This window comes from Lissotriton vulgaris, chromosome 4_1 (genome assembly GCF_964263255.1).
Source record: "Lissotriton vulgaris chromosome 4_1, aLisVul1.2, whole genome shotgun sequence".
Taxonomy (NCBI): domain Eukaryota; kingdom Metazoa; phylum Chordata; class Amphibia; order Caudata; family Salamandridae; genus Lissotriton; species Lissotriton vulgaris.
In genome coordinates this window covers 1603047714-1603074187 of record NC_141691.1, presented here as the reverse complement: position 1 = coordinate 1603074187, position 26474 = coordinate 1603047714, and positions in this window count along the sequence as shown.

The window sequence follows — 26474 nt, the reverse complement described above, 5'->3', positions numbered from 1 at the left end:
CTCTATACTGACCTGTTTCTTATTCACAAATATGACTAAATCTAATACATTTCTTCAAAGATGCAACATGGGTGAAATTATTCAAATAAACATGGAGTTCTTTAGTTTGTTGTTTATTATCATTTCTCACTTAGAGTCAAAAAATCATTTCAGCATTTTTTTCTTATTTTATAAATATATGGGTACAAAAAAACATTTTTAACACATGAAAGAAAAATGAATTAATTCGGACCCCACAACGAAGGAATACTGTCAAAAGACCTCATACATTCATCATCTTTCATTCCTAATCTCACACACTCTCACTTATAACCTAATGCAAAAAGAAATACAGACAAAAGACAACAGTACAGCTGAGATCCCAATGAGTTCTTTACAGCTTGAGTATCCAATTGTATCTTCTTTAATGATTTCCAAATTCATAAGTTATTTATTTATAGATTTCTCTCTTCTTGTAGTTTTGTTATGCACGGGTCTCAGGTGTATGTGGCCTACGTACGTTTCGGTGATCGTGGTACTATCACCTTCATCAGGGCCAACATTGAACATAGAGTACTACAAATATATTTAAAATCAGGGGGTCCTTTAAATCTGCTAAATGTAAGAGGAGTCACATTAAGGAGTCCAACTGGTAGGTATACGTAATCCAAGGGGAGGGGTTGTTTATACTGCTACAATATGATCTATTTATAATTTATATAGCCCCTCAAAAGGTCAGCTTGTACAGTCTTCTACGGGGTACGGTCGTTACTGGTCCAAAGAAGGTGTACCAGCAATTTGTGCGGTATCTCAAGATTGCCGCTGTTGTGATTAATAGTTTTTTAAATATATTTCTGTTTCCTAGCGCTGTTTCTTTAAAAGAAATGCTCACAGCTCAAATCAATCTCCTAAGTAATGCCTTTGATTAGGCTAAACGAGCCTCGAGACCGCCTCCTCACTCCCCCGTGGCACCTTGACTCGAAATCCCCTCCCATGATGATCTGTCCAGGGACTCCCCTAAGGACGTTGTTGATTTCTAAAATACTAGACACCTCATCAAATATTTGTCCATAATAATTTACAAAGGTCATTATGGAATTCAGTAGATGTCTGGCGGTGTATTTGGGGACTTCCACTCACTGGGAGAGTCTGAGGTTTAACAGATCCTAGAGGAGGATGGTCGTGTTGGGATTGGCTAGGTCTTCCAGGTGTTTTTTTTGCAGACTTATATAGCGCAAACTGAACCCAAAAGTATTGGAGCGCTTTATAGGAGCACCAGTTACGTTACACAAGGACGCATTCATTTTTACTAGGCACGGGGAGATTTAGTGATTTGTCCAGAATGTATTTAAGAGCGCATTCTGGCTCTTAATAGAGGGGGTGTACTCACCACCCTTGAAGTCTGAGGTCAGATCTGCAGTATCTGTACCTTATGAACTTTTCCAGGGGCACCGCACACAGAATGCGTTCTTAAACACACCCCGGTCCTGACGAAAGCCTCTAGAGCTGCCACGAGACTGAAATATGTTGACCAACACCAGTGCGATAGACCAGTAACTGTGTCTATACACGCACAACTGCATTTTTAATTTCCCACATCACAACCTTTTTAATAAAATACATGTGAGAAGTGATGTAGGGAATTTTACTTCACTTACCAGAGCACGAGCACACCCTCTTTTCTTATTCCTGACCACTGCTGACAAACCGGTTGGTCTTCCTCCATGCAGAGGTCAGCATATTGACAAAGGAAAAGACCCAATGATCATGCTGTTACGGTACACTGAGGTGGAGAACCAAGATATACCGCCATTTGCCTGTGTATGTATATCAGGGTTTTTTAAGATGGTTCCCACTCGTACTAAGACCCTGTTATACAGGACAAGTGGTCCATTCTCCCCCCCCTTTTTGGATTTTTGTAGTGGAACTGATGAGCAGAGTTATCAAGTGCAGGTTGCAGTTAGAAAACTAAGTTGATTGCCAAAGTGAAGTGTGACACAGGTGCACAGAACATTCTAAAGGTGAGATCATTTGTGTTTGATGAGAGAGAGAACGGGTAGAACTAAATTGAGCTTTTCTGAAGCTTGGAGGCTGTGATGAGACTGGTGAGTATAGACGTGAATTCATGAGCAAGAAACAGAAATACATTTAATGTGATTGACGAGTGAGTGCTAAGTGTAAAGATTTCCAGTTGAGATACAGTGTGTGATACAGAAACCTGATAAAGTGAGAAAGGGATTTTTAGTCTTCCTTGAGCTGAGGCTTATTTGCCAATTGAACAATTATTAACGTACATGAAAGTTTTGGGTGGAATAAGTGAAAAAAATGAAAGATCTGGAACAAACTCCCCCGCAGTATCAGACGAAGGCCCACACACCAAGCCATCAGAGAAGGCCTCAAGACCTGGCTCTTCAGATGACCTCGGAACTGCCCGAACGACCTCCCCCCACACTCCCCAGTGCCTTGAGACCCTTACGGGTGAGTAGTGCGCTTGATAAATCCCCTGATTGAGTGATTGAAAGATAGGGATGGGAAGAGTGTTGAAGGTGAGGATGGAAATGGATCACTGACATAATATAGAATACAAAAATATAGACTTACCAAAATATCGATGACAAAATATAGAATGCAAAAATATCGAATTCCTATCTACAAACAGGTAAGTACAAAAAAATTCTAAGAAAAAATATCGATGTAAAAAAGATAGTAAAAATATCGAATTTTTTTAAATGTCTTAAAAGTAATTTAAAATTAATGAAATAATAAATATAATTAACTAAAACATACTTAAAAATACTTAAATAATCTTAGAATTGTTAAATAATTAATTTAAGTTATAAAAAACATACAATTTTTTTTAATACATATACATATATTAGCATAATATTAATACAAAATATACAATATATTTACCGAAGGTTAGCGGGAGGGTAACATTTACTATTACCACTCCAGTGAGTGCAACAATAGGGAAAGCGATTGATAGCGTAGGGGTAAAAATTACTATTCCCACTCCAGAGAGTGCAACAGTACCGAAAGCATTGGATAGCGTAGGGGTAAAAACTTACTATTCCCACTCCAGAGAGTGCAACAGTAGGGAAAGCGTTGGATAGCGTAGGGGTAAAAATTACTATTCCCACTCGAGAGTGCAACAGTAGGGAAAGCGTTGGATAGCCTAGGGGTAAAAATTACTATTCCCACTCTATTGAGTTTAACAGTAGGGAAAGTAATGATTTAATATATTAATAAAAATAAATTAAATATCAATACCAATAAAAAAATATTTAAAATGAATTACCAATGTAATATTAGGTAATAATTAATTAATTAGAAATACAAATAAATATTAGTATTAAAATTAATTACCTATTCATAATTAATTAACAAGTAATTAATTTTCAATAACAAAAACAAATTAATAATAAAATTAATACCAATTAATCATTAATTAACAGTAAATTTATTATCATTACACAAAACGTATTTTTAATATGTAATAATTACAATTGAATTACTTCCCATCCTATTCCCCTATTAACCTACAATAAACTACAGAAAATAAATTAATACAATTATCTTAGTTATCAATTAATCAATTAATGGGAAAGGGGGGCGTGGCCTGGAGCCGATAATGGTGGACGTGTAGTTTCCAAGCTCCGTCGGAGCGGGAAGTATCCCGTGACACCAGCCGAGGCGCCGGAGTGCGGAGAGGTGCCCTACCCTACCTGTGGCCCCGCTGCCTCCCTCTCAATTGCTTCGCCCCTGGCCGGCCGCCCTGCTGTGAGGCCCGTTGGGGACGTGGGAGCATTCCCGGACCAGCCCGCCGCCCGCCCACGAAGCCAGCGGAACACCTACCATTGGCAGCACAGGCGAGGACTGCGGTGCGGGCGGTACATGTAACCCGTCACCGGCACTGTGAGCCCGGCTTCCCCCTGACTGCACCGGGCACTGCGGGACGTGGGACGGTCCGACTCCGAGGCGAATCTTAATCAGCGCCAACTTGTCGCCAGGGCTGGGACGGGACCCCCGGGTCTTGACTGCGACACCTCGCCTACCCCCTGGCTCACCGGTCGGCGGGCCGGGTGCGAGGACTCGACACGGGGTGGCGTGCATCAAGGACCCGCGCACCTCGCAGCAAGGCCCCTAGTGAAGCACCGGCCCACCCTGCATCGGCGCCACGTTAAGCGAGCCTGCACTGTCCCTGCCAACCCTGGGGTCTACACCACAGCCGCCTTTCTCCAACACAACTCGGACCCTCCGCAGCCACTGTCCGGCGCTCTGAGTGGACACTTGAGGAGGCAGCGGCAGTCTGCTGCAACCACTACAGCGCCACCCTGCTAACGAGGTCCATGGGCAAACACAGGGGCAAGGCTCAGGACCAGGGCGCTCCGTCGGACATGCAGTCCACGGGCTCCGAGGACCCGCTGGCCTCCTCCAACATGGACATCATCCCACCGACCGGAAAGGGATCGCAGGATGCCAAGCTGGACCTTATCCTGAATGAAATACGCGCGACGCGCGAAGCACTAGAATCGCGCATAGACAATATGGCGACTGGCCTGTCCCTACTGAGGGCTGACCATAACAAGTTGGCGGAACGGGTCGCGGAACAGAAGATAGCACTGAGTGACCTCGTACCACAGCAGACAGAACACTCCACGAAGTTGGAAAACGTGGAGAAACAGCTCAAACAACTATGGGATAGAGTGGACGATGCCGAAGGACGTGCCCGCCGCAATAACGTCCGCATCCTGGGCATTCCGGAGAGAAGCGAGGGGAGGAACCCCACCCAGTTCGTGGAGGATTGGCTGCGGAAGCTGGTGGGCCAAGAAGACCTCACTGCCCTATACAGTGTAGAACGGGCACACAGGATGCCGTCGCGGCCCCCACAACCGGGGGCACCTCCTCGCCCCCTGATCGCACGCCTCCTCCACTACAGAGACCGAGACACTGTCCTACGAGCGGCCAGGGAGAAAGCACCGATACGCTTTGAGGATAAGAATATATCGGTCTACCCTGATTTCACGCCCACTGTGCAGCGAGCCAGGTCCACCTTCATTGGAGTGAAACGCAAATTGAGAGACAGGAATATGAAATATGCACTTCTGTTCCCCGCCCGGCTCAAAATACTGCATGAAAACAAATCCCACTTCTTTGACTCGCCAGAAGAGGCGGAGGAATGGATGGAAGTCACTCTGACCCCACCGACCTCACAGGACCCGTTCGAAAATCACCGCAGCGACAACCGCATGGGCCCACCGGACCGACGGAACGGCACTTCCAGCCCCAGGCACTCTCCCCACGGAACACCGGCGAAGGCGCACCCTCCTGGAAATCAGACGGCGGGCCACTCATCATCATCACCACAGCTGCGGCTAACAGAGGAGGCACTGGCCGCTCACGACGCGGGAGCAACCGGAGACAGACTCACCGTTACCACCAACACCCACACTGAGGTATCCGGATCAGTAGACAGCCTACAGCTATTTCCGAAGATCACAGCCCAGATGGCGGCGGAGTTCTGATCTGCGGCACGATTGATCCCCTCCGGGTGGTAACGTATAACTGATCCCCTTCTTCATATATGGTGGGTTGCATGGGGGCCCACCCTGTCGAGGGCTATCATGCCCATGCAGGCCGTTCAGTGACAGTCGACAGAGGCCTACCACCCCGGTATGCACACGAACTTAACTGACTTATGCCCATATTGGGCACCATGGTTTGGCTCCCGGGCAAGTTGGCTTGGGGACCTTCTTGTTAAGGGGTTACATGTTTGCAGGACACTCTCACCTTATAGCAAAGCAGAACTAACGTGGTCACCCGGGTGTTTCACTTTGCCGCACCACACAGATAGTTATGGGGCCTCTTAATAATTACCAATTGTGCACCTGGAATGTACGTGGCATGGGATCAGTACACAAACGCCATAGAATTTTGGCTCAACTCAACCGCAGGGGGACACAGATTGCTTGCCTGCAAGAGACACATTTGAACGCTGCTGAAAACGTGAAACTGCACAAGAAATGGAGAGGGCAGCTCTTTGCTACCTCCTATTCTGCGTTCTCCAGAGGGGCGGCAATTTGGCTCCGCGGCTCTGTCCCCTTCCAGATGTTGGAGCAAAGAATTGATCAGGAGGGACGTTATGTATTTGTGCGGGGACTGTTGGACGGGGATGCTGTTGTATTTGGATGTGTGTACTCACCGAACTCAAGTCAGTCGGAGTTTTTGTTAACTGTAAACGGGGTACTTGCAGATTGGGCTGATCACCGCTGGTTAATTGGGGGTGATTTCAATGCTGTGCTTGATGTTACATTGGATAGGTCACACCCCCCTTTACAGGCTGCTGAGAGCAAGAAACAGGCAGACGCTCTTACAAGGTGGGCTGAGGGCTGGGATTTGGCAGACGCATGGCGCAGCACGCACCCACAGGAGAGGGAATATACTTTTTTCTCCCCACCCCACCAGCTCCACACCAGAATTGACCATGTTTTCTGCTCCGCTCCCTCACAGATTCGATTGTCCAGACCCTACATCTGGGGAAAACCCTATCCGACCACAACTCCGTAGAGCTCACCTGGCAGTGGGGCAGGCGGCTGGCTCCCATCCCAACTTGGAGACTGTCTCCCGATCTCCTTGAAGACTCGGTCTTCCGGTCCTCCCTGTCCGACACTATAGAAACCTACTTCTCCACAAATGTGAACACAGCCAGCACCCGTCAGATACAATGGGACGCTTTCAAAGTCTGTCTCAGGGGGACAGCAATGACCGCTAGAGTGGGCAGGAAACGGGAGGTAATCAGTCAACTGAAGGAGGTGGAGGGCTCACTAGCGTCCCTAGAGAATGAGGCAGCGGGCACAAATGCACCCTTCACACCACTGAAGGAGGCTCACATTAGACACGCAGAGCTGCTGGAAGACCTGAGGCTTCTAGACTATAGAGAATACACGAATAGGCAGCATACACAGGCAGATAGAGCCGGTCCCCTACTAGCCCGCCTCCTATGAGATTCCCCAATTAGCCACCCTATCCTGAAAATCTTAGACCAGACAGGCAGCCCGGCTACCACCCAAATAGGGATTAATACGGCGTTCAAGGACTATTATACCACGCTGTACCGCCCCCCACAGCCCCTATCAGAGATTGCGTTCGAGGCCTTCATGGGGGGTCTAGACCTACCCCAACTCACTGACAAGCAAAACAAGGAACTGAAGCGTACCATTTCAGTAGCGGAAATCAGGCAGGCAATACAAGCTCTCCCTAAGGGTAAAGCCCCCGGAACAGATGGCCTACCGGCCGAATTCTATGCAACATTCATAGACCTCCTGGCCCGCGGTTGCACACTGCTTATTTGGAAACTCTACAGACAGCCTCTCTCCCACAATCATCCATGCAGGCATTAATCACGTCCCTCTTAAAGCCTGCCAAAGACGGGCTATGGATGGCCGACTACAGACCCCTGTCCCTTCTCAATACTGACTCCAAGATATTGAGCAAAGTGCTGGCGTCGAGGCTCGTGCAATACGTGCCACAGCTGATCCACCCGGATCAATGTGGTTTTGTACTGGGCCGCAATACGGCCATGAACCTCAGGCGCTTAGCCCAGCTTATGCTCGGCGACCAAGTGGACACAAGCTCCGAAGGCTGCATATCTCTGGATTTGAAGCAAGCGTTCGATTCCCTGATGTGGGACTATATGTTCGCCACACTGTTAAAATTCGGGATACCACCCGAATTCATTGCCTGGGTCAGATTACTGTACACCACCCCCACGGCTAGAGTGCGCACCTCCAACCACATATCAGGTCCCATAGCTATAGCGAGAGGCACCAGACAGGGCTGCCCGCTCTCCCCCCTCCTCTTTGTCCTTGCCCTCGAACCAATGCTCTGTAGGCTAAGGTTGATGGCCCCCCGCCATGGCGTACAGAGGCATGGGACGGCGCACATTGTGTCCGCTTATGCGGATGATATTATATTATATCTCCGAGACTTGAGGGGCGACTTGAGCCCTGTTTCCCAAGTCTTTAAGGACTTTAGGGCGATCTCTGGCCTCACCATAAGCGAATCTAAGTCCTATGGGTTCACCTTTGCAGCACAGGCCTGTCTACCCCCCTACCATTCGCCCCTCACGAATTCCAGGTGGCGGAAATCACTTTCCGATACCTTGGGATGCACATCTACAGGGAGGCTGACATGATGATAGACGGCAACCTTGGGAGGGCCATCAGAACACTGAAATTGCAAATTCAATTCTGGCTAACGCTGCCACTCTCAATACCCGGCAGAGCGGCAATCTCTAAGATGGTGATGCTCCCCCGTCTTATCTACCACTTCACCAATTTGCCGTTCCTGATCCCAGCAGCGACATTTAAGACCCTTGACACTCTACTCACCGAACTTGTATGAGGACACGGCCGCAGACGCATAGGTCTAGCCAAACTGCAGCTCCCCTCCGACTCCGGTGGTATGGGCCTACCGGACTTCAGAGCTTATAACTATGCGTGTCAGATACAATGGCTGGCCTTCTGGGTGGTGGGCCGCAATCTTCATGAGATCAATGTGTCAGAGGACGAACATGCAAAGGGGAGAGTGCACACATTACTTCTACCCAGCTCGGATTTACCGAGAGACGCCCCGCCGCTCCTCAGGCTGGCGATAACATACTGGCGGAAGGCATTGAAGTACACGTCCCCCAAGACATCTTATGCCTCCACGATCCCACTCTTGGGTATCCCACTGGGCTCTGGAACACTCACGACGAACTCGCTGGAGCCCTGGCATGACGCTGGAGTATCGCATGTGGGTGACCTGTTTGCAGAGAAGCACCTATTATCCTTCGAAGACTTTAGAGCCACACAGGGCGTTCCTAGAGGCTCATTCCTTTTGCACGCCGGCCTCCGCCATTATATAACACACAAATGGTCACCTGAGGGCCAAGAGCCTGTTACGAACCCTCTAATCACAATGCACTACCTCATGGGCACAGGCGGCCATCTGACCAAATGGCTCACTGCTAGCATCAAAATGGGGAGGGCACTCACACTGTCGCCACTCCGGGCGACGTGGGAAGAAGATATCGGTAGGCCTCTGAGAGACAAGGAGTGGGAGCGCATACTTCAGTTTCCCCAAAAGGTAGCTAGGAACCCCAAGTTCAAGTTCATTCAATTGATGTTGCTGCATAGAGCCTACCTGACCCCGCACCGCCTACATGTGATGTTCCCTGACGCGAAAAGCAACTGCCCCCGATGCGACACTGACGACGCATCACTAGTACACATGCTGTGGCAATGCCCTAAGTTGGGGTATTACTGGACCACTGTCCATGACTCGCTTGAGAGGGCTAGTGCTCTGTCCCGATCACCTACACTAGAGCATACACTACTGGGGCTGGGACCATCAACACGCACCAGAACCGTGGCGACACGCTTCACAGACCTGGCCCTGTTACTGGCGAAGTGTGCCATCACGATGAGGTGGAAGTCACCCAAACCACCCAACCCTGAACTATGGAAAGCAGAGGTAGTACGGTGGGGTAAGGCAGAAGGCGAAGCACTGCAGCGAGAGGAACGCAGAAGTCTCCGAAAAACGCCGATCTCGCTGGAATGGTTTGCCACGTTGGGAACGTTTGAGGTTGGGGATGACGAGGACGACGGGGATACACATGACTCGCCGCTTGTGGAATAATTGTGTCCTGATCTAGTCTTTCATGCACCGTCGCTGACTGTGGTGCACTGCGATAGGGTACGGGGAGACCCGAACCATCGGCCATTGTACCTCATCCTACCTGTGTGTATAGATTAAGCTACATGTTACAGTGTCAGGGGTGACCCAGTTGTCAATACTTCAGTTGTATGCATGTTGAGAGAGTGTCGGGAGGGATTTCTTGAGGGTGGAGGGAGGGACCGGGTACGACTGGGATTTGTTCAATTGTTTTGGTTACGGTCAACGACGAAATGAAAAATCAATGTAACTATGTATATATATGTTCTGGGCAGGCACATGCATGTACCACCCTTATTACTACTGAGCTCAAATATGTATGTCACTGCTCTACTTACTATGCTAATAAACAGATTTAAACAAAAAAATCAATTAATGGGAATTAATTACCAATTAATAAAAATTAATCACCAATTTAAAAATGATTAACAATAAATTAAAAATTCAATACCAATAAATAAGTAAAAATGATTTACTTCATTACAATCAAATTACTTCGCACCCTATCCCCCTATAAACCCACAACCCGCTACGGAAAATAAATTAATAAAATTAACATAATTATCAATTAATAAAAAATAATTACCAATTAAAAATTAATTACCAATAAATTCAAAATGAATACCAATAAATAAATAAAAATATTTAATTAATTACAATTATATTACTTCCCACCCTATTCCCCTATAAACCCACAACCCGCTACAGAACTAAAACGCAAAATTAAATTAAAAGTAATTAGTAATTTCTAAAAATTAATATTTAATTTAATATAATTAAATTACTCCCCACCCTATTCCACTATAAACCCACAACCCGCTACAGAATTAAATTGAGCAAAAATTAAATAACATAAAATTAATTACTTAAAATAAATTACCAAAATAATATACACTTTTCACACATATACTAACATACAAAACACTTTAAAAAATTCGATATTATTAGAAATTCGATATATTTTAATACCTATGTCATATACTTCTATATTTTGACTTTCTATATTTTGAAAATCGATATTATATTACTTACCTTCAATTCGATATTTTTCACCACTATATTGTGGTGATTCGATATTTTGTCCATTCTATATTATTACTTCAATATTATGCCTTTTCTATATTTTGTATTCGATATTATGTCTAGTTACCAGCTGCACTGTATACTGCTTAAGCTGATTGATAGTTATTTTTCAATTTTTGTGTGAAATGCCTTTGTGAATTCTGTTATCTGGTCAGTGGCGACAGACACAATAAAATAGCGGCAGGGCAGGTGCAGGGGGAAACGGGGGCCAGCGGGAAGCACGGAGGCGGTGAGTCCGGCCAGTGGGAATCACGGCAAGGGTGTGCGTGGCAGGGTGGACAGGGTAAATGATAAAAATAAACACTTACCTGGTGCTGCCATCTGCCTCACGCTCCTCTGCTGCTGTTCCTGCAGTCCCTGAGAAAGCATCAGACTCCCATCCAATCCTCACTCTGCTCTCATACTTGAGCAGTGTGGGGATTGGCCTGAGCGAGCTGAAAAGACGATCTGCTCAGGATAGGGACTCTATGGGGGTTTTCCATTCCAGCCGCTCAATGCAGCCAGGCTGGAGAAAGCTAAATGGGCAAGTGTGCTTGGCCGGCCTGAGAGGGCTGGCCAAACACACATGCGGTCTTAAAAGTGCACATAGCACTCCTCCTCACCCCTCCCATGCCCGACCTGCCCCTCCCTACACAAGTACAAGATATTTCAGAACCAGCAAATGAAAAATAACACAATACTAAGATATATATATATTTTTCACTTACTGGCTCTGAGACAGTGGGGCGATGCTCCACCATTGTGGAGGAGCCACCCCTGTATCTATTTTCTGGGAGTAGTAAGTGGGAAGCATTGTATTTAGAGTTATGAGTTCCAAGGCATGTAGCTTATAATATTATGACAATATGTCTGCAATAGCATTCTCCCTAGCTGCTGTTGTGCCACCAAGTCAGAACCTCTGCAGAGTGAAGTGCCTTGCCACATGCTGTTTTCATTTGCCATTAAACACCTTGCACACATCTGGAAGATTCACTTTATATCACCTGTACTGTTGTACTTAGTGAGGTTGCATATCTCATGGATCTCTGTTCTGCAGCTTGGCTTATGCCAAGATTCAGTAGTCTGGCTCCTGCCTCTGGTGGTACATTCTTTGAGAGAGGAATGTTGTGTATCATGGCATAAAAGGATGACACCTAGAAGTACTCATTGCATAATGGTGAGATTAAAGTCAAACTCCTTGTAAAAGCTATTGCTCCTGTGTCCCTAGTTACGCTAGTTATGAAAATGGCAGACTTTTCCAGTGGTCTTCAGTTGCTTATTAGTGTTATTCCATGTTTTCTGCAAGGTGCCTCCATGCTCTTCCATGTATTCATACTGACAAGCTGGCATGTACTGTATTATGCAGTATGATTGTACTTAAAATTAAGTTAATTTCCAGAAGAGAAACACATTGCTCTTTGGGAGTGTTTAGTTGGAGGACGTGCATGCTTGCAATGTGGTTTTTGTCAACAGTTTTTTCATGTTGTGTGTGAGAGCCACAGTTGATCTTTTGTCTTCTTTTTATGAAGTGTCTTGGCATGTAGGTAAGTGAAAGATGTGAAAGGCGGGACACATAGGCTTATCGCTGTAAATAGCTAGTGTACGGATAGAGAAACATGCTGGAATGGAGTTTCATCTTTGTGGAAGAGTTATGGTGTCAAGTGTGTATGCAGGCTGTTCATACTTAAGTTTAGAGTGTATCAAAGGAGAGTGAGAGATAGTTACACATGTGGTTGTGCCTACTGTCCTTAGGGTGATGTATTACTGTGTTGGGCCAGAATCATATTGGGTTCTTTCTTTTCTTGTCTTTTTAGAATGCAACATTGCTCAGTCTAGTCTTTGTTGACTCATCTTGAGATGAGCCATGGCTTCAGAGCATTCTTGAATTTCAGATTTTCTTTATTATTCCTTATCTTTCCCAGAAGACATCCCTAGGGTGTGTCTGCTTGCACAGAGAAGAACGTTCCACTGATGCTTTTTTCATATAATAACAGATAGTTAGCTACGATGATAGTCTAGAATTGAGTTTTCTCTTCTGTGGACATCTTTTGAACCTTACTTAGATGAAGGCTGGGCCCTTGCCATAGATGGCCCTGTGGGAGAGGTAGAGGATCTTGAAAACTGAGTGTCTGGAGTTGGGAAGCTTCTTGGAGAGCTTGGTAGACTGTTGAGATGTGGGCACATAGATAGATGGGTAGAAGTTATTTTGCCATGGCGTTAAGGACTCTTTTGAGTTCTGGCATCATCAGAGAGTATACTCCCCATGTTCATCTACATAGTCTAGTCTTGACAGGCCAAAGAAGGTTGTAGCTCGGCGCTTCTGCAGCATCCCCACTGTGGAACAATTCGCAGTAGGGTATTCATAATGTAGAAGATGCTTTACATTACATGCTTTAACTCAGAGACTATGGATAGGTTGAAGTCCATGATGCTCTTGAGATCGCAGGTGGTGCACGGCGTTATGGAGTCAGATGGCTGTAGGTTGATATTTGTTTCAGTCTTCACATGAACGGATGTCTGCTTTAGACTGGTTGGGTCTCAGAGCCAATGGTTTAGTATTAACCTGAGAGCTCTCTTCGGTTTCTGAGTAGGATTACCTGAGTTTCGATGGCACAGTCCTAACATGTCAGTCAGGTGGAAGGATTTGATAGTAGGCCTGGGAATGAAGCAATGATGGTGGTCACCCATTGCATAATGCAGGCCCAAGATCAAACGTGGTAGTTATTTGCATATTGTGGATCACTCATTCAAGTGTTTATGCAATAAATACATCTATCGACAATAAATATACAATTTTAAATAGCAAGTAGATATCTCTATTAGCTTTGCCAATGATTGTTTAAGCTTGTAAATGAAAAGTATGTGCATAAGCAAGCATTTGTGCTAGTTTTTTAGGTCTCGCTGAGTCAGAGCGCATGCGCTGCTCGGAGAGACATTTAGTGGGCTTCTGGAAGTGCTCCCAAAACGGCGACCAGCTTGCTAGAAGGCGAACAGGCACGCCTGACGTGCACAGCACTTTTTCACGTCGCACGCGCACGCGTTTTCTAGCAAGCTGGTCATGAGAGCAGAGAAAACGGCACCACTGACCAAACTTTTATTTTCTGGGCACATTTTCTTTTTCTAAGCAGCCCTGCACCCTGCACTTTAGCAGTAGCTGCCACACACACCACTCACAGACACTGCTTTCACAATGGCGGCTGCTTCTTGTGTTTTTGGTTTTCAGGGTACCATGCGTTCTTTCCTTCTCACAATAGCATTTGTCCAGCAAGTTGAGAGCAGAGAAAACGGCACCATTGAGCAAACTTTTCTTGGCTGGGGAAATGTTTTACATGAACATTTTTTTTTTATTCTACGTATGTCTTCCCTCTTCCTGTAAATGCATGTCAGTTGCAGGTAAGGCCCTGTTCCTGTTGCTCTGTGTGGTTTGATGGATGCTGGGGCAGGTGAGATAGACCAGGAATCGTAATCTGAGGTGCTCCCGTGCCAGTAAATTCTGGGGCGTGGGTGGAGAAGGATGCTGTCTTTTCAGACATGCCCTCTGACCCCCACATACATCTTGAGTTTGTATGCAAATCTTTGAAATCTTTCTTCAGGCAGCCCCACTGCTAGGCACCCTTGTTTGGACCAAGTGTTGTCTCTGTTGCCCCAGAGCAGAGCTAGTCCCAGTCCCCATAGCAAAGTTTTGGTACCCACCTCTCCCCCACACCTCCCTCTTTCTGAAACTGGCTTGAATTAGTGAACAGGTTTGATGCAGTTTTAACCCTTGGCAAACACAGCCAGTCCGCGTCACCAGAGCAACTTTTGATGCCCACCTCTTTATAACCCCCTCCCGCCTCCCTCATTCTGAAACTGGGCTTACATTAGTGAACAGGTTTGATGCGGTTTCGATCCTTGGCACAATCTGTCAGCCCATATTCACTACTCTGCAGTTCGCCATTATTTGGTGGGGATACTGACAAAGCGGAAATAATTGACGGGGTGTAATATTTCCGTCCTTGCCCTTTTGAAAACATTTATTTTCCGTTATAGAAGCTTTTATTAAAACACGCAAAGAAGAAAAAATAGTTACATCTATTCACTTCTCTTGAACGAGAACAGCTAAAAATCGAACAGCAGAGTTTAGAAAGGTGAAAGCAGTTCCCCAGGTCTAGGTGAGGCTTCTTACATTTTCTATTACTGCCACTGTGACACTGTTACTAAATATGCCCTCTCGTGAGAGGACACAATAATTTCGTTTACAGATAGATTCGGCAATCTGGATTTGTAATTTTGCTTTGGTGGAGCAGAAAAGAGGCTGAGCAATGAAATTGTGTTTTCATGCCAGCTCTCTGAGCATTAAAGTGTGCAAGTGTTTCAAATTTTGTAAATATGCCTCGTTTTTTTTTTGGATTACCCAACACTGACAAGTACAGCATTGACAAGTACAGCATTGACACGCAAGCACACTGCTCACTACAAGCTCACAAAGACACAGCAAAGCTTCTCCTGTGACATTCCGCTTGCACTCAACAAAGTACACTTCATTGCACACTCAAAGTCACACCTCTCACACCACACTCACATAGACATACCTCTCATCCTGCAATCATATAGGCACATATCTGACCCGTGCTTGTTAAGAGCAATCTAAACTTCTGACATGGTTCTATTTTAATATGTCACTGATAGATAGGGGGGTCCATTTTACTTGTTTGCACCACACACCATCACACACACAACCACACACACAACCACACACACACACACAACCACACAAACAACCACACACAACACACAACCACACACACAACCACACATAACCACACCCAAACACACATCCACACACACACCACCACACACACAACCACACCAAGCGTTGGCATAGCCAATAGGTTTCACCTTTGGGACCTTATAAGTGTTTAGCCACGCAACAGTTGATGTGGTTGCACAAAGGATATTATGCTGCATAAATAAATACTTAGAAGGTCCCAAAAGCGAGAACTATTGACTATGCCAATGCTTGTTGTGGTTGTGTGTGTAGTTTGTGCTATATATAAAAAAACATTACTGAATCTTTGAGCTGCTAGTGTTGCATTATTATTAGCAATGCCAACAGCTCAAACTTTTATAATGCGAGACCTATTGCATTGCAAATGGTTGTTTATGTTTAGCTGCTAGGTGTAATGGCTTAGACCTAGTGGTACATGGAAGCAGCGGTCGGAGATCTTTGAGTTTTCTGTAAGGATGGGAAACAAAGCCCAGCTTAAGGGGAATGTGGCTTGCCTTCTGGCACAATCTTCTTTACTGCTTGATACGCCACGTCGTTAGAAGCCACCTAACAGGCCAGGCCCTAAACCCTCGTGGCCTAAGCCTTCCGCACACAGAGGTAATTAGCAGAGCTCCGCGCGCCTCGCTTCGAAATAGGGCTTTATTGTCATCGACACGTGGGGAGCACGCGGCTGCCGCCTGCGCTTAAGCCTCTGTGTAAATAATGTCTTAACTTCACTAAGCCAGGGCTTGAGCAGAATAAAGACTCTTACATAAATCGACCTGTTCGTTTACAGCCACGATGTCCGCATTTAAGGGAAGAGAATAGTCAATAGTTCTATGCATACCGCCCATACCATTAAAACAGAAGGTTGTCGGGAAATGAACATTTGCTTCGTTAAATATAAGGCACTGCCTAGTTTATGGATGCTGCAGGCCAAGGAGGAGGCTGAGAAGGTGGGGTGCTGTGTGCCTCTGAACCCCTCGGTGGTACCTCCTCCTTCCCCATTCCCTGCCCTGACACTGAATGCCAGACTGAAATCCACGCCATCCTAACATATTTTGTAGGGAGGGGCAAGTCATATTGCTGGGCCCACCCACTGTTGGAAACAACTTTGCATTTGTTATGTGTTCCAGCTAATTCAAGCTATCTTGATGTCAAATAATAGTAAAACATTTTTTTAAACTTTGGGTAGTGGGAAATACAAAAACAGATGAAAGCTCAAGCTGACCCGCGTCTCTGTTTGTTGCCAAAAAGGCACCAAACGTGAGCAACCATTGATAAAACAGTTAGGGAGCTATATTTTTTGTCTTGCAAAAGAAATATTTTAGGTGGAATTCCAGTTCAAAATAAAACACAGACAGGCACACAGCGCTTGAAGTTGGAGCTTTAAATGCTGGATAGTCATAATAAAAAACAACCCCCACATCACAGCTGCCATTCTTGGCGCAACAATGAAAATTCACCAGAAGGGACGTTTGAAGATGGTGCTAAGGCAATTGCCCCCTTTGCACATGCTGTAAATCGTCGCTGACTGAAGTGTAAAATTAATAATGAACAGGGACATAACGCAAGACTGCTAGTGTGTGGGTGCTTCAGCATTTGATAGTGTCAATTCGGGTTGCTTAGTGACGATGAACACATAACCTGCTAAGTTGTGCAGTGGTGTGTTTCCCCTTTTTGCGTTCTTTTAGGAGTGTGGAATAGTATTCTCAGTGCTTATTTATGTGGCATATCATGCATGCCTTATTTGTCATACTGCCCACACTTTTCATAGATTCGTATTGTGAAAGCCCACAGGATGCCCACACATGACCTCGGTGTGTTCCATGAGTGTAGATGCAACTCTCTATGACTTGCCTGTGTGCTGGAAGTTGAGTGGTTAACCTGGCGAACATGTTTTATCCTTCTTTGGTTAGGGGCACAGTTTTAATTTTGGAAGTAGAGCTTCTGCGACTGGAGGAGAGCTAATGAGATACATGCTGGCACCTGCAAAATCGCTTTATATCGCAAAGCAGTGGTGGCTGGTGACATTTGAAAGTGGCAGGGCGTAAAAGTTGCGTTTGAGTCTTACATCGCGAGCTTGCGAAGCACGCAAGGATGACCAACAGAAAGGGTGTATGGGGTTTCTCCCCAGAGAAAATTTTGAGGAATACAGTGGTAAATTGTGCATTTCAAAGCAAATTTGAAAAAGGAAGGAGGTTTATAAAGCAATTGTGAAAGTGGGGTCTTGAACTATTTAAACATATTAAAAACTGTCCCAAATTATACTGCATTTAATATGTTCAACAGTTACTGTAGTGTGTAAATTGTAGAGTAACCTGAAACTCTGGAAATATCGCACCTAAGCAACATGAAAACCGTAAGGTAAATTCAATTGCTTCACATGTGAACATCACCATCAACAGTAGACATAACTGTCAATTAACAAATAAAAAAACACAGACGGCAAATTCAATTGCTTCAATTGTGAATGTCAATGTCTACAATTCTGCACAGCTTTTCCTACTTTAAATCAAATTACAACAAAAGTCCGGAAAATGTTGAGTTATACACGGAAGGCTCCGTAGGCAAAATGCAAGTTTGAAATCTTATTGGAATGTGTAACACAATTCACTCCCATGGCGGGGACCTCTCCACAAAATATGGCGAGGAGATGAGGGGGCCCTAATACTCCTACAGCAAGCAGCTTTCCAAGAACCCGCAGGGAGCTGGCCCTAATGCAGCACATGGCCTAAGGGGGCTTACATTACACCTCAGGTGCGTTTATTTACTTTAAGCTGTACCAAGAATCAGGATGATACTAGATCTGTTACCTTCTATTATAAAACACAGAGCTACAATGTTCCTGTAGCTACACTGAAACTAAATCAACACATGCACAGCACCAGTCCAGATAACACTGAATCTTACTGCACAGCACACAAAGAACAATGCTTATTTTATTATGCATAATGCTGCACATGAACATACATACTGGGTCACGTACCCTCCACTACGCTGCCTTTTCACAAGGCGCTGCCACTTAAATATCAAATGAGACATTGACACTGTTTTGTTTTGCAGCTAAAAAAAGGTAACACTGCAGGAAGCACACAACTGAACACAGCAACAAAGTCCTAGTGCAGCAAACAGCCCTAAACCTATTAATGACCTCCGTACCTTTACAACACAAGACAAAGCCACGCCGCGCAAGTAGGCCGGCCGCACTGGGCACAAATACGCTGACGGACACTCATAAAGGCTGCTGAGACCCCCTTACCTTCAACCCGCCCATATATATATTGCCCTATAAGTGTTGCTGGAGATTCTGCCACAGAGCACAGGGTGCCAGCTACCCAGAAAGGGGTGTTGAGGGGTAAGGCCTGTCTACAAAGCTCCTCACCTGGTCCCCTCTGCCCGCTGTTTGATCCTCGTGCAATGATTGGTGCAGGATGCTGTAAGAGGGGTGCAGCTCTCACCCACCCTCATACTTCCCTCTCTGGCCCGTCTTCGCCTCTGCCCTCCTGCTGGTTCTCTCCTGGGTGCACCTCCCCGTCGGCCCCACACTCCCTGTTCGCCTGTTACCTGAGGCCCCCTTTGTACCGGGGCCGAGGGTGGTGCGCCTTGGGTGGTAACCTCGACACAGCCTTAAAGGGGCAGGCGGACCAACCAACAGTTGAGTGGAGAAGGATAACAAGTCGCCTGCATCCTCTCCCTTTGCAGCCAAATCTTCATGGATCAGCTCCGTTCTGCTGACTTCAAGTGTGGCACTGCACGTAAAGAAATCACAACTAATAGAAACTTTCAGCTTTTCAGGCGTATGTAGATCCTCCATATGTAAAAACACATGTCAGAATTAGGTTTCCTACGCAAGTTTGACCCATTAATAATCAGATTAAATCGTATCACAACCATTGCCGAGAATTTAATTATCGAAAGCCCTGGGGTTACCTTAATTACATTGCGCCATTATGTTTAAGTACAGAAGAACCGAGTCATTTGCCTGTTTGGTTACTTCTGCAGTTCTGTCAATGGGGATTTGGGGGTGCAGCCGACCAGCGGGAAGCTTGACCCACCCGGGGAAATTTGGGGCAGCAGGGGGGGTGGGGATAGGAGAGCACTGTGGGCTTCCGTAGTTGGGCTGGTTGGGCTCCCTTTGGGCTCCTTTTGGGCTTGTCGGGTTTAAAACCGGACATTTTGTGTAACTGACCACCATTTGAGGTGCAGTGACACGGCAGCCGGAGGTTTGCCACTCGAGAATTTTGTTTCGTTAGGCCTGAGGCGTGCGCGGTGGGGTGTGGACAGCTGGTGTCAGGCGGCATGGTCGGCGTTCGTTACAGGGTGCAGTGCGGCTTTCTTCCGGTGTGCAGTGCGGCAGTGTCGTTCGGTATGGCGGCTCTTCAGGACCCCAGGGTGACCGGAGCATTGCGGCTATTAGGGGAGGCGGGCCGCATGGACATCGTCCGTCCCGACTTACAGGTAAGGCCGCCGCGGTGTGCTGCCAACGGCGCCACGGCAGCTGTGTGGGCGTATGAGCGGCCGCGGTCGCGATCACGGCCGGCTGAGAGAGGCAGGAGGGGGGCGGAGGCGCGAAGGGCGGTGAGCTACGCGAGGAGGTGGCGCCGCGGAATACAGTGAAAAGAGGAGCTGCGAGGGCCGGGCGGCGAGGGAGAAAGAAGGCACTGGCGTTCGTGGAGGGGAGGGGAGGGAGGAGTGAGGTGTCAGGGTGGGGGGTGGGTGGGCGGCCCCGGCTCCTGATGCGGTGGTGGGAGGGGGCGGATCCTGAGGAGCAGGTGGTGTGGATGGAAGTGGAGGCAGGGAGTGGGGCAGGGGGGCGGGGGCGGAGGGTGGCTCCGGGGTGTCCGGGGCGGGCGAGACCCGGGGGGGGGAGGCGGGGGTACCGCGAGTGGTGCAGGGGGGGCTACAGGCAGGGCTGGGTGAGGATGCGGGTGGGGCAGGCTCACCGTTGTTGATTGAGGAGACGGAGGTGGAGGAGATGGGAGGGGGGGCGGACACGGAGCTGGATTGGGGCTCTTCGTCGTCAGAGGAGAGTGGGGGCATAGTGGGCCCGAGCAGTGTTTCTTCGCCGGGGCGAAAGGCGGGTTTTTTCACCCCGGTATGCTGGACTCCACCTTCTTTCCCTGGCAGGAACTGTTTGGGAGGCGCTCGGATGAGCAGCATGCGGCTCCACACCACCAAGAGGATGGTCCGGTTCTGTCTGGTGTGGGCGGCCGAGCTCCAGCGAGGGACCTGGCTAATGAGCGCGGCGACTGGCGGCGGGAGTCATCTCCGCCGGTCCCTCCCCGAAGGGTTGTCACGGCCGCCGGGGGCAGGGGAGTGAGAATGGATGCACATATTTCTGATTTTGATGCGGGTGTAGCGGAGAGGCGTGGGAGTGTGGATTTGGGTGACTTGATACGGGTGTGTCGGGAGAGAGCGGGTTCGAGCTGGCTGGACTCCCCAGGGGAGGGCCGGGAGTGTGTGGAGGCGGCGGATGGAGAGTCTACAGAGGAAGGGGAGATTCGGGAGGAAGGGGGGGCGAGTAATGTTGTTGGCAGTATTTTACAGGTGCCGGCGAGGTGAGAAGTGCCCATAGTGATGGCCCCCTCAGCTCCACTGGTTAGGCGGCGGGATCCGACAAGGACGCCGACCTTGACGCCAGGTAAGGCGGGAGATGGAGCGGGGAGTGGCAAGCGGCGCTGTGTGCAGGTCTCAGTAGGGACTGGGGGCGAGGGGGAAGACGGCTGGCGTCTGGTGTGGGGACGGTACGTGCAGGACGCGGGAGTGGGCACGGACGGCACGGCAGAAGGTGATGCAGGCGTGCGGGGCGGGTCGGCGGCGGTCGCCGGAAAGGACACAGCCGGTGGGGGGAAGGAGAGTTGTGTGGCGTCGGTGCGTAAGTTGCCGTACATGGGGCTGACAAAGCCGCTGGGGGCACACCTGTTGTTGGCAACAAAAGAAAAGATATGGAAGGGGGAGTACATTTATTGACATCCTGAAGCTTCTCCACAGGGAGTTGACGTCGAAGGAAGGGTCAAAGGAGGAAGAGCAGGAGTTAGCCAGGTGCCCGAAGGTGCCGCTGACGCTGGACAATTGGTCGGCGGCTTTCCTCATATACGCGAGTGTGTATTGCGAGAAGTTTCCGGACCGGTCCGTGGCGCTTTTCAAATACATGGATGTGGTGCAGAGAGCACAGGTGACATACGGTGGGTTCGCGTGGTCGCACTATGATGAAGAGTTCCGGCCTCGCGCATGGCGGCTGACCCGGAGGCGCTATGGGGGGAGCTGGATGCGGTTTTGTACCAGCAGACGATGGGCGGGGCCAAGTTCAACGCACCATTTACACGGCCAGCGGTTTGCCGCTCGGGCCGCCCCCTTTGCGGTGCTCCCCACCCGTGGGGGGGTGGGGCAGGGGGAGTCCAGCGGCCAGGCCACGGTTGGGGCCTGTTGGGACTTCAATAGAGGAGCGTGCGGGCGGGCGGCATGTTGTTTTAGGCATGAGTGCTCGAAATGCGGACGGCGCCACCCAGCGCTGCGTTGCTGGGGGCTCGGGGGCCCACCGGGCCAGCAGCCCGTGCAAGGAGGTCTCCAAATCGGGGGGGGGCAGGGTGGAGGGAGGGGAGGGGTCCGAGGGGGGGAGCCGGAGCTTTGGGCAAAGGCTCGTACGCCGGTTAGGATAGAGCAGATGGAGCCCTGGTTGGCGGCGTATCCGCGGGCAGAGGATGCTGCGGTGCTGCGTCGAGGTTTTCGGACGGGGTTTTGGCTGGGCTATGAGGGCCCCCGGATTGCTCGCTGGGCGGACAATCTGAAGTCGGTGAACGCGCACAAGGGTATTGTGCGGGAGAAGTTGTTCAAGGAGGTTTAAGAAGGGAGAATGGCGGCCCCGTTCACGGAGCCTCCGATGCCTGGCTTGATCATCTCCCCCATTGGGGTGGTGCCCTAGAAGGAGGACGGGCAGTTCTAGCTGATACAACATCTGTCGTGGCCGGAGGGGGAGTCGGTTAATGCCTACATCTCGGCGGATCTGGCGTCGTTGACCTACTCGTCGGTGGACGTGGCGCGGAGGCTCGTTAAGGCGGTGGGGAGGGGCGCACTGATGGCGAAATGCGATGTCAAGTCGGCTTTCTGACTCCTTCCGGTCCACCCGGCAGATCACCGGTTGCTGGGGATTCAGTTTGAGGGACTCATATTCGTGGACAAGGCGCTGCCGATGGGGTGTTCAATTTCGTGCTCGCTATTTGAGCGTTTCAGTTCCTTCCTGCAGTGGGTTTTTTCCAGGCGCACAGGCTCGGAGTCAGTGACGCACTACCTGGATGACTTTTTCCTGGTGGGGCGGCCCGGTGCGGCGGACTGCCAGCGGCAGCTGGACGGTTTGGCCGGTTTGATGGGGGATTTTGGTGTTCCCCTGGCGCCAGAGAAGACGTACAGTCCCAGTACAGTGTTGTCCTTTCTCGGTATTGAGCTCGACTCGGTCGCCATGGAAGCACGCCTACCCGACGACAAGAAGTCGGCGATGCTAGTGTTGGTGGACGGAATGCTGGCGAAAAGGAAGGTGATGGTGCGGGAGGTGCAGGTGCTGTTGGGGCATTTGAACTTTGCTTGTCACGTGGTGCGGGCGGGTCGGACTTTCTGCCGGCGTTTGGGGTTGGCGGTGTCCGGGTTGTCATTGCCTCATCACCATGTGCGATTGTCGGTGGGGATGAAGGAGGATCTGTGCATGTGGCGGGCATTCTTGGAATGGTTCAACGGAGTGCCTATGGCGCCGGCGGAGGATTGGGAGTGGGACGTCACCATGTACTCTGATGCGGCAGGCGTCGGCGGTTTCGGTCTGTACTGGGATGGAAAGTGGTGCGCGGAGCAGTGGCCGGCGCAATGGCAGGCAGGGGGGCGGAGCATTGCATTTTTGGAATTGTTCCCGTTGGTAGTGGCGGTCATGGTTTGGGCCGGGGAGCTGGCGCACAAGTGCGTGTTGTTTCGGGTGGACAACATGGTGGTCGTGCAGGTGGTAAATAGGCAGTCGGCCAGGGACCCACAGGTGTTGAAGTTGATGAGGGTTTTGGTGTTGCACTGCTTAGAGAATGACATCCTGTTTCAGGCGCGCCACGTTCCCGGAGTGGACAATGACATTGCGGATGCTTTGTCTCGTTCACAGTGGGAGAGGTTCCATGGGCTAGCCACGGCGGTGGAGGAAGTCAGTACGCCGGTTCCGAGAGAGATGTGGTCGGTGGTCGAGCCCGGGTCCTTCAACTGGTGAAGACGTCCGTAGCGGTGTCTACGTGGAAGTTGTATGAGCAATCCTGAGAGGAATTCTTGCTGTCTGGCGCGGTAAGGCGAGGGGACCGGTGGCAGCGCGAGGAGCAAGTGGAACGGTTTATGTTGGCGCTCATGGACAATGGGTTGTCGCTGGTGACGATTGCGGGCAAGCTGTCGGCCGTGACTTTCATGGGGAAGTTGTGGTGGGGTTACTCCCCGTCGGCGGGGGAACTTGGGTCCCGGCTGCTGGAGGGGTGGGCGAGGGAGAGGGGCGCAATGGTGCGTTTGCGGCGTCCCATTACGGTGGACTTGTTGGAAGGAATCATTGGCGCGCTGCCAGCGGTGTGCAGGGATTGGGGCGAGACGGTGCGGTTTTCTACCCTGATGTCTTGGCTGTTTTTTGGAGCATTTCGAGTGTCGGAGCTGTTGGGCACGAGGGGGTGCGGGGGGTGGTGTGGGAGGATGTGGAGTTGGGAGCGCGGGAGGTGGCGGTGCAGCTGCTTCGCTCGAAAATGGACCAGAGGGGGGTTGGAACTTGGGTGGTGCTGGGCCCAGGCATACGGGAGGGTGTGTGTCCCGCGGCGTGGGGTAGAAGGCTGATGGCGAGCCTGTGCGAGAAGGAGGGGGAGGTGTTTGGTCGGGGTGGGGGTGACGGAGTGACGGCGGCGCAGGCGTTGTGGGTTCTGCGGCGCGCCCTGCGGTGCATGGGTGAGGACCCCCTAGCTTACGGGATGCATTCCTTCCGGTTCGGGGCGACGACGGAGGCAGCGCGTAGAGGTTGGGGGAAGGAGGAGATACAGAGGCTGGGCAGGTGGAAGTCGGATTGTTACCGAACGTACGTGAGGCTGCGGGAGGGGGATGGGGTGTCGTTACTTTGATTCCGACTTTTGATATGTGTCTCTTTACAGGTGCTGTGGCGGGGCCAGAGGTGGCGGTTTTGAATGTGTATATTGTGGGGCACTTATTTGTCAAGCGGGCAGAGCAGGCAGGCAGAGCAGGCGGAGTGGGAAAGGCATTGTGCACTCAATTTGGGATTGGATACTGGACTGTATCGTTGTTCCTGGAGGGGCAAAGGGGGTAGGCGTTGGCATGAGTTTTTGCCTCTGTTGAATACGGTAGTCAGGGGGGGGGGTGCCCGGATGTAGTGGTGATTCATCTGGGTGAAAACGACTTGGTGCAGTGCAAGGGGCTGGCATTGGTCAAACAAATGAAGAGGGACCTGAGGGAAATCAAACGGCAATGGGCGGGCTGTCATGTGATCTGGTCCGATATGGTCCGAGTTTATAGACAGGGCTCGGAGGAAGATTAACCGGGAGATGATGGATTTCTGTGCCAGAGAAGGGGTGGGGAGAATGGAACATCCAGGATTGTGCTATGGAGCGGTGTATTTTTTCAGGGACGATGGGGTCCACCTCTCCAGGTATGGAATGGAACTGTATATAGTGCAGTTGAAGGAGGCGCTGGTTGGAGCTTTGGGGGTGCTCAGGTATCCCAAGAGGCAGGAGTCCTAAGGGAGGGTCGAAAGTCGTAAACGACTTCCGAGTGGCGTTTTCCTAAGAGAAAGGGGGGTATTCGCAGGAGGCCTGGGCCTGGATTGGCAGATGGGGGGCGGAGGTCAGTAAGGTCACTGAGGTCATTGCAGTCGGGGGGTAGGAGGGAGGTTGCTGAGCGGATATGGATATTTTGTTGCAATGTTGGGGATACGTTTAGGGGTGGGGGTGGGGGGCTGTTAGGCAGTTGTTATTTAGCGAGCATTAGTTTGTTCGGCACAGGCCAGGTGGGTGTTGTTTAGGTGCACCTGATTCCAATAAAGCGGCCTTTATCACACTAATTTGGTGTCTGTGTCAGTGCTTCTCCCCCACCTACTGGTGTGCCCCAATGGGGATTTGGGGGGCAGCCGACCAGCGGGAGGCTTGACCCACCCGGGGAAATTTGGGGTAGCAGGGGAGGGATAGGAGAGCACTGTGGGCTTCCGTAGTTGGGCTGGTTGGGCTCCCTTTGGGCTCCCCTTGGGCTCCTTTTGGGCTTGTCGGGTTTAAAAACGGACATTTTGTGTAACTGACACCATTTGAGGTGCAGTGACACGGCAGCCGGGGGTTTGCCACTGGAGAATTTTGTCCCTCCCTCCCTCCCTCCCTGTGTCTCCGGTGGGGCGGGGGGGGGGGGGGGTGTTGTGTTCAGTACAGGGCCAGGTGGGGTCTTGGGTTTTCGAGAGGGGCATTGTTGGTTGATGGTGCACCACGATGTTAGGGCATCAAGAGTTGTGTTGTCGCTGGAACAGGTGCTGTAATGGGTGGCGTTTTCCTAATAGAAAGGGGGGTATTCGCAGGAGGCCTGGGGCTGGATTGGCAGATGGGGGGCGAAGGTCAGTAAGGTCACCGAGGTCATTGCAGTCGGGGGGTAGGGGGGTAGGTTGCTGAGCGGATGTGGATATTTTGTTGCAATGTTGGGGATACGTTTAGGGGTGGGGGTGGGGGGGCTGTTAGGCAGTTGTTATTTAGAGAGCATTAGTTTGTTCGGCACAGGCCAGGTTGGTGTTGTTTAGGTGCACCTGATTCCAATAAAGCGGCCTTTATCACACTAATTTGGTGTCTGCGTCAGTGCTTTCCCCCCCCCACCTACTGGTGTGCCCCAAAGCATGGCATACACCGTAGGGGTATAACGAAACAAGCTTAATGATTAGGCGCGAATGTAAATTTTGGGTGAGTGGGGGGCCATATCCACTGTAATGTAC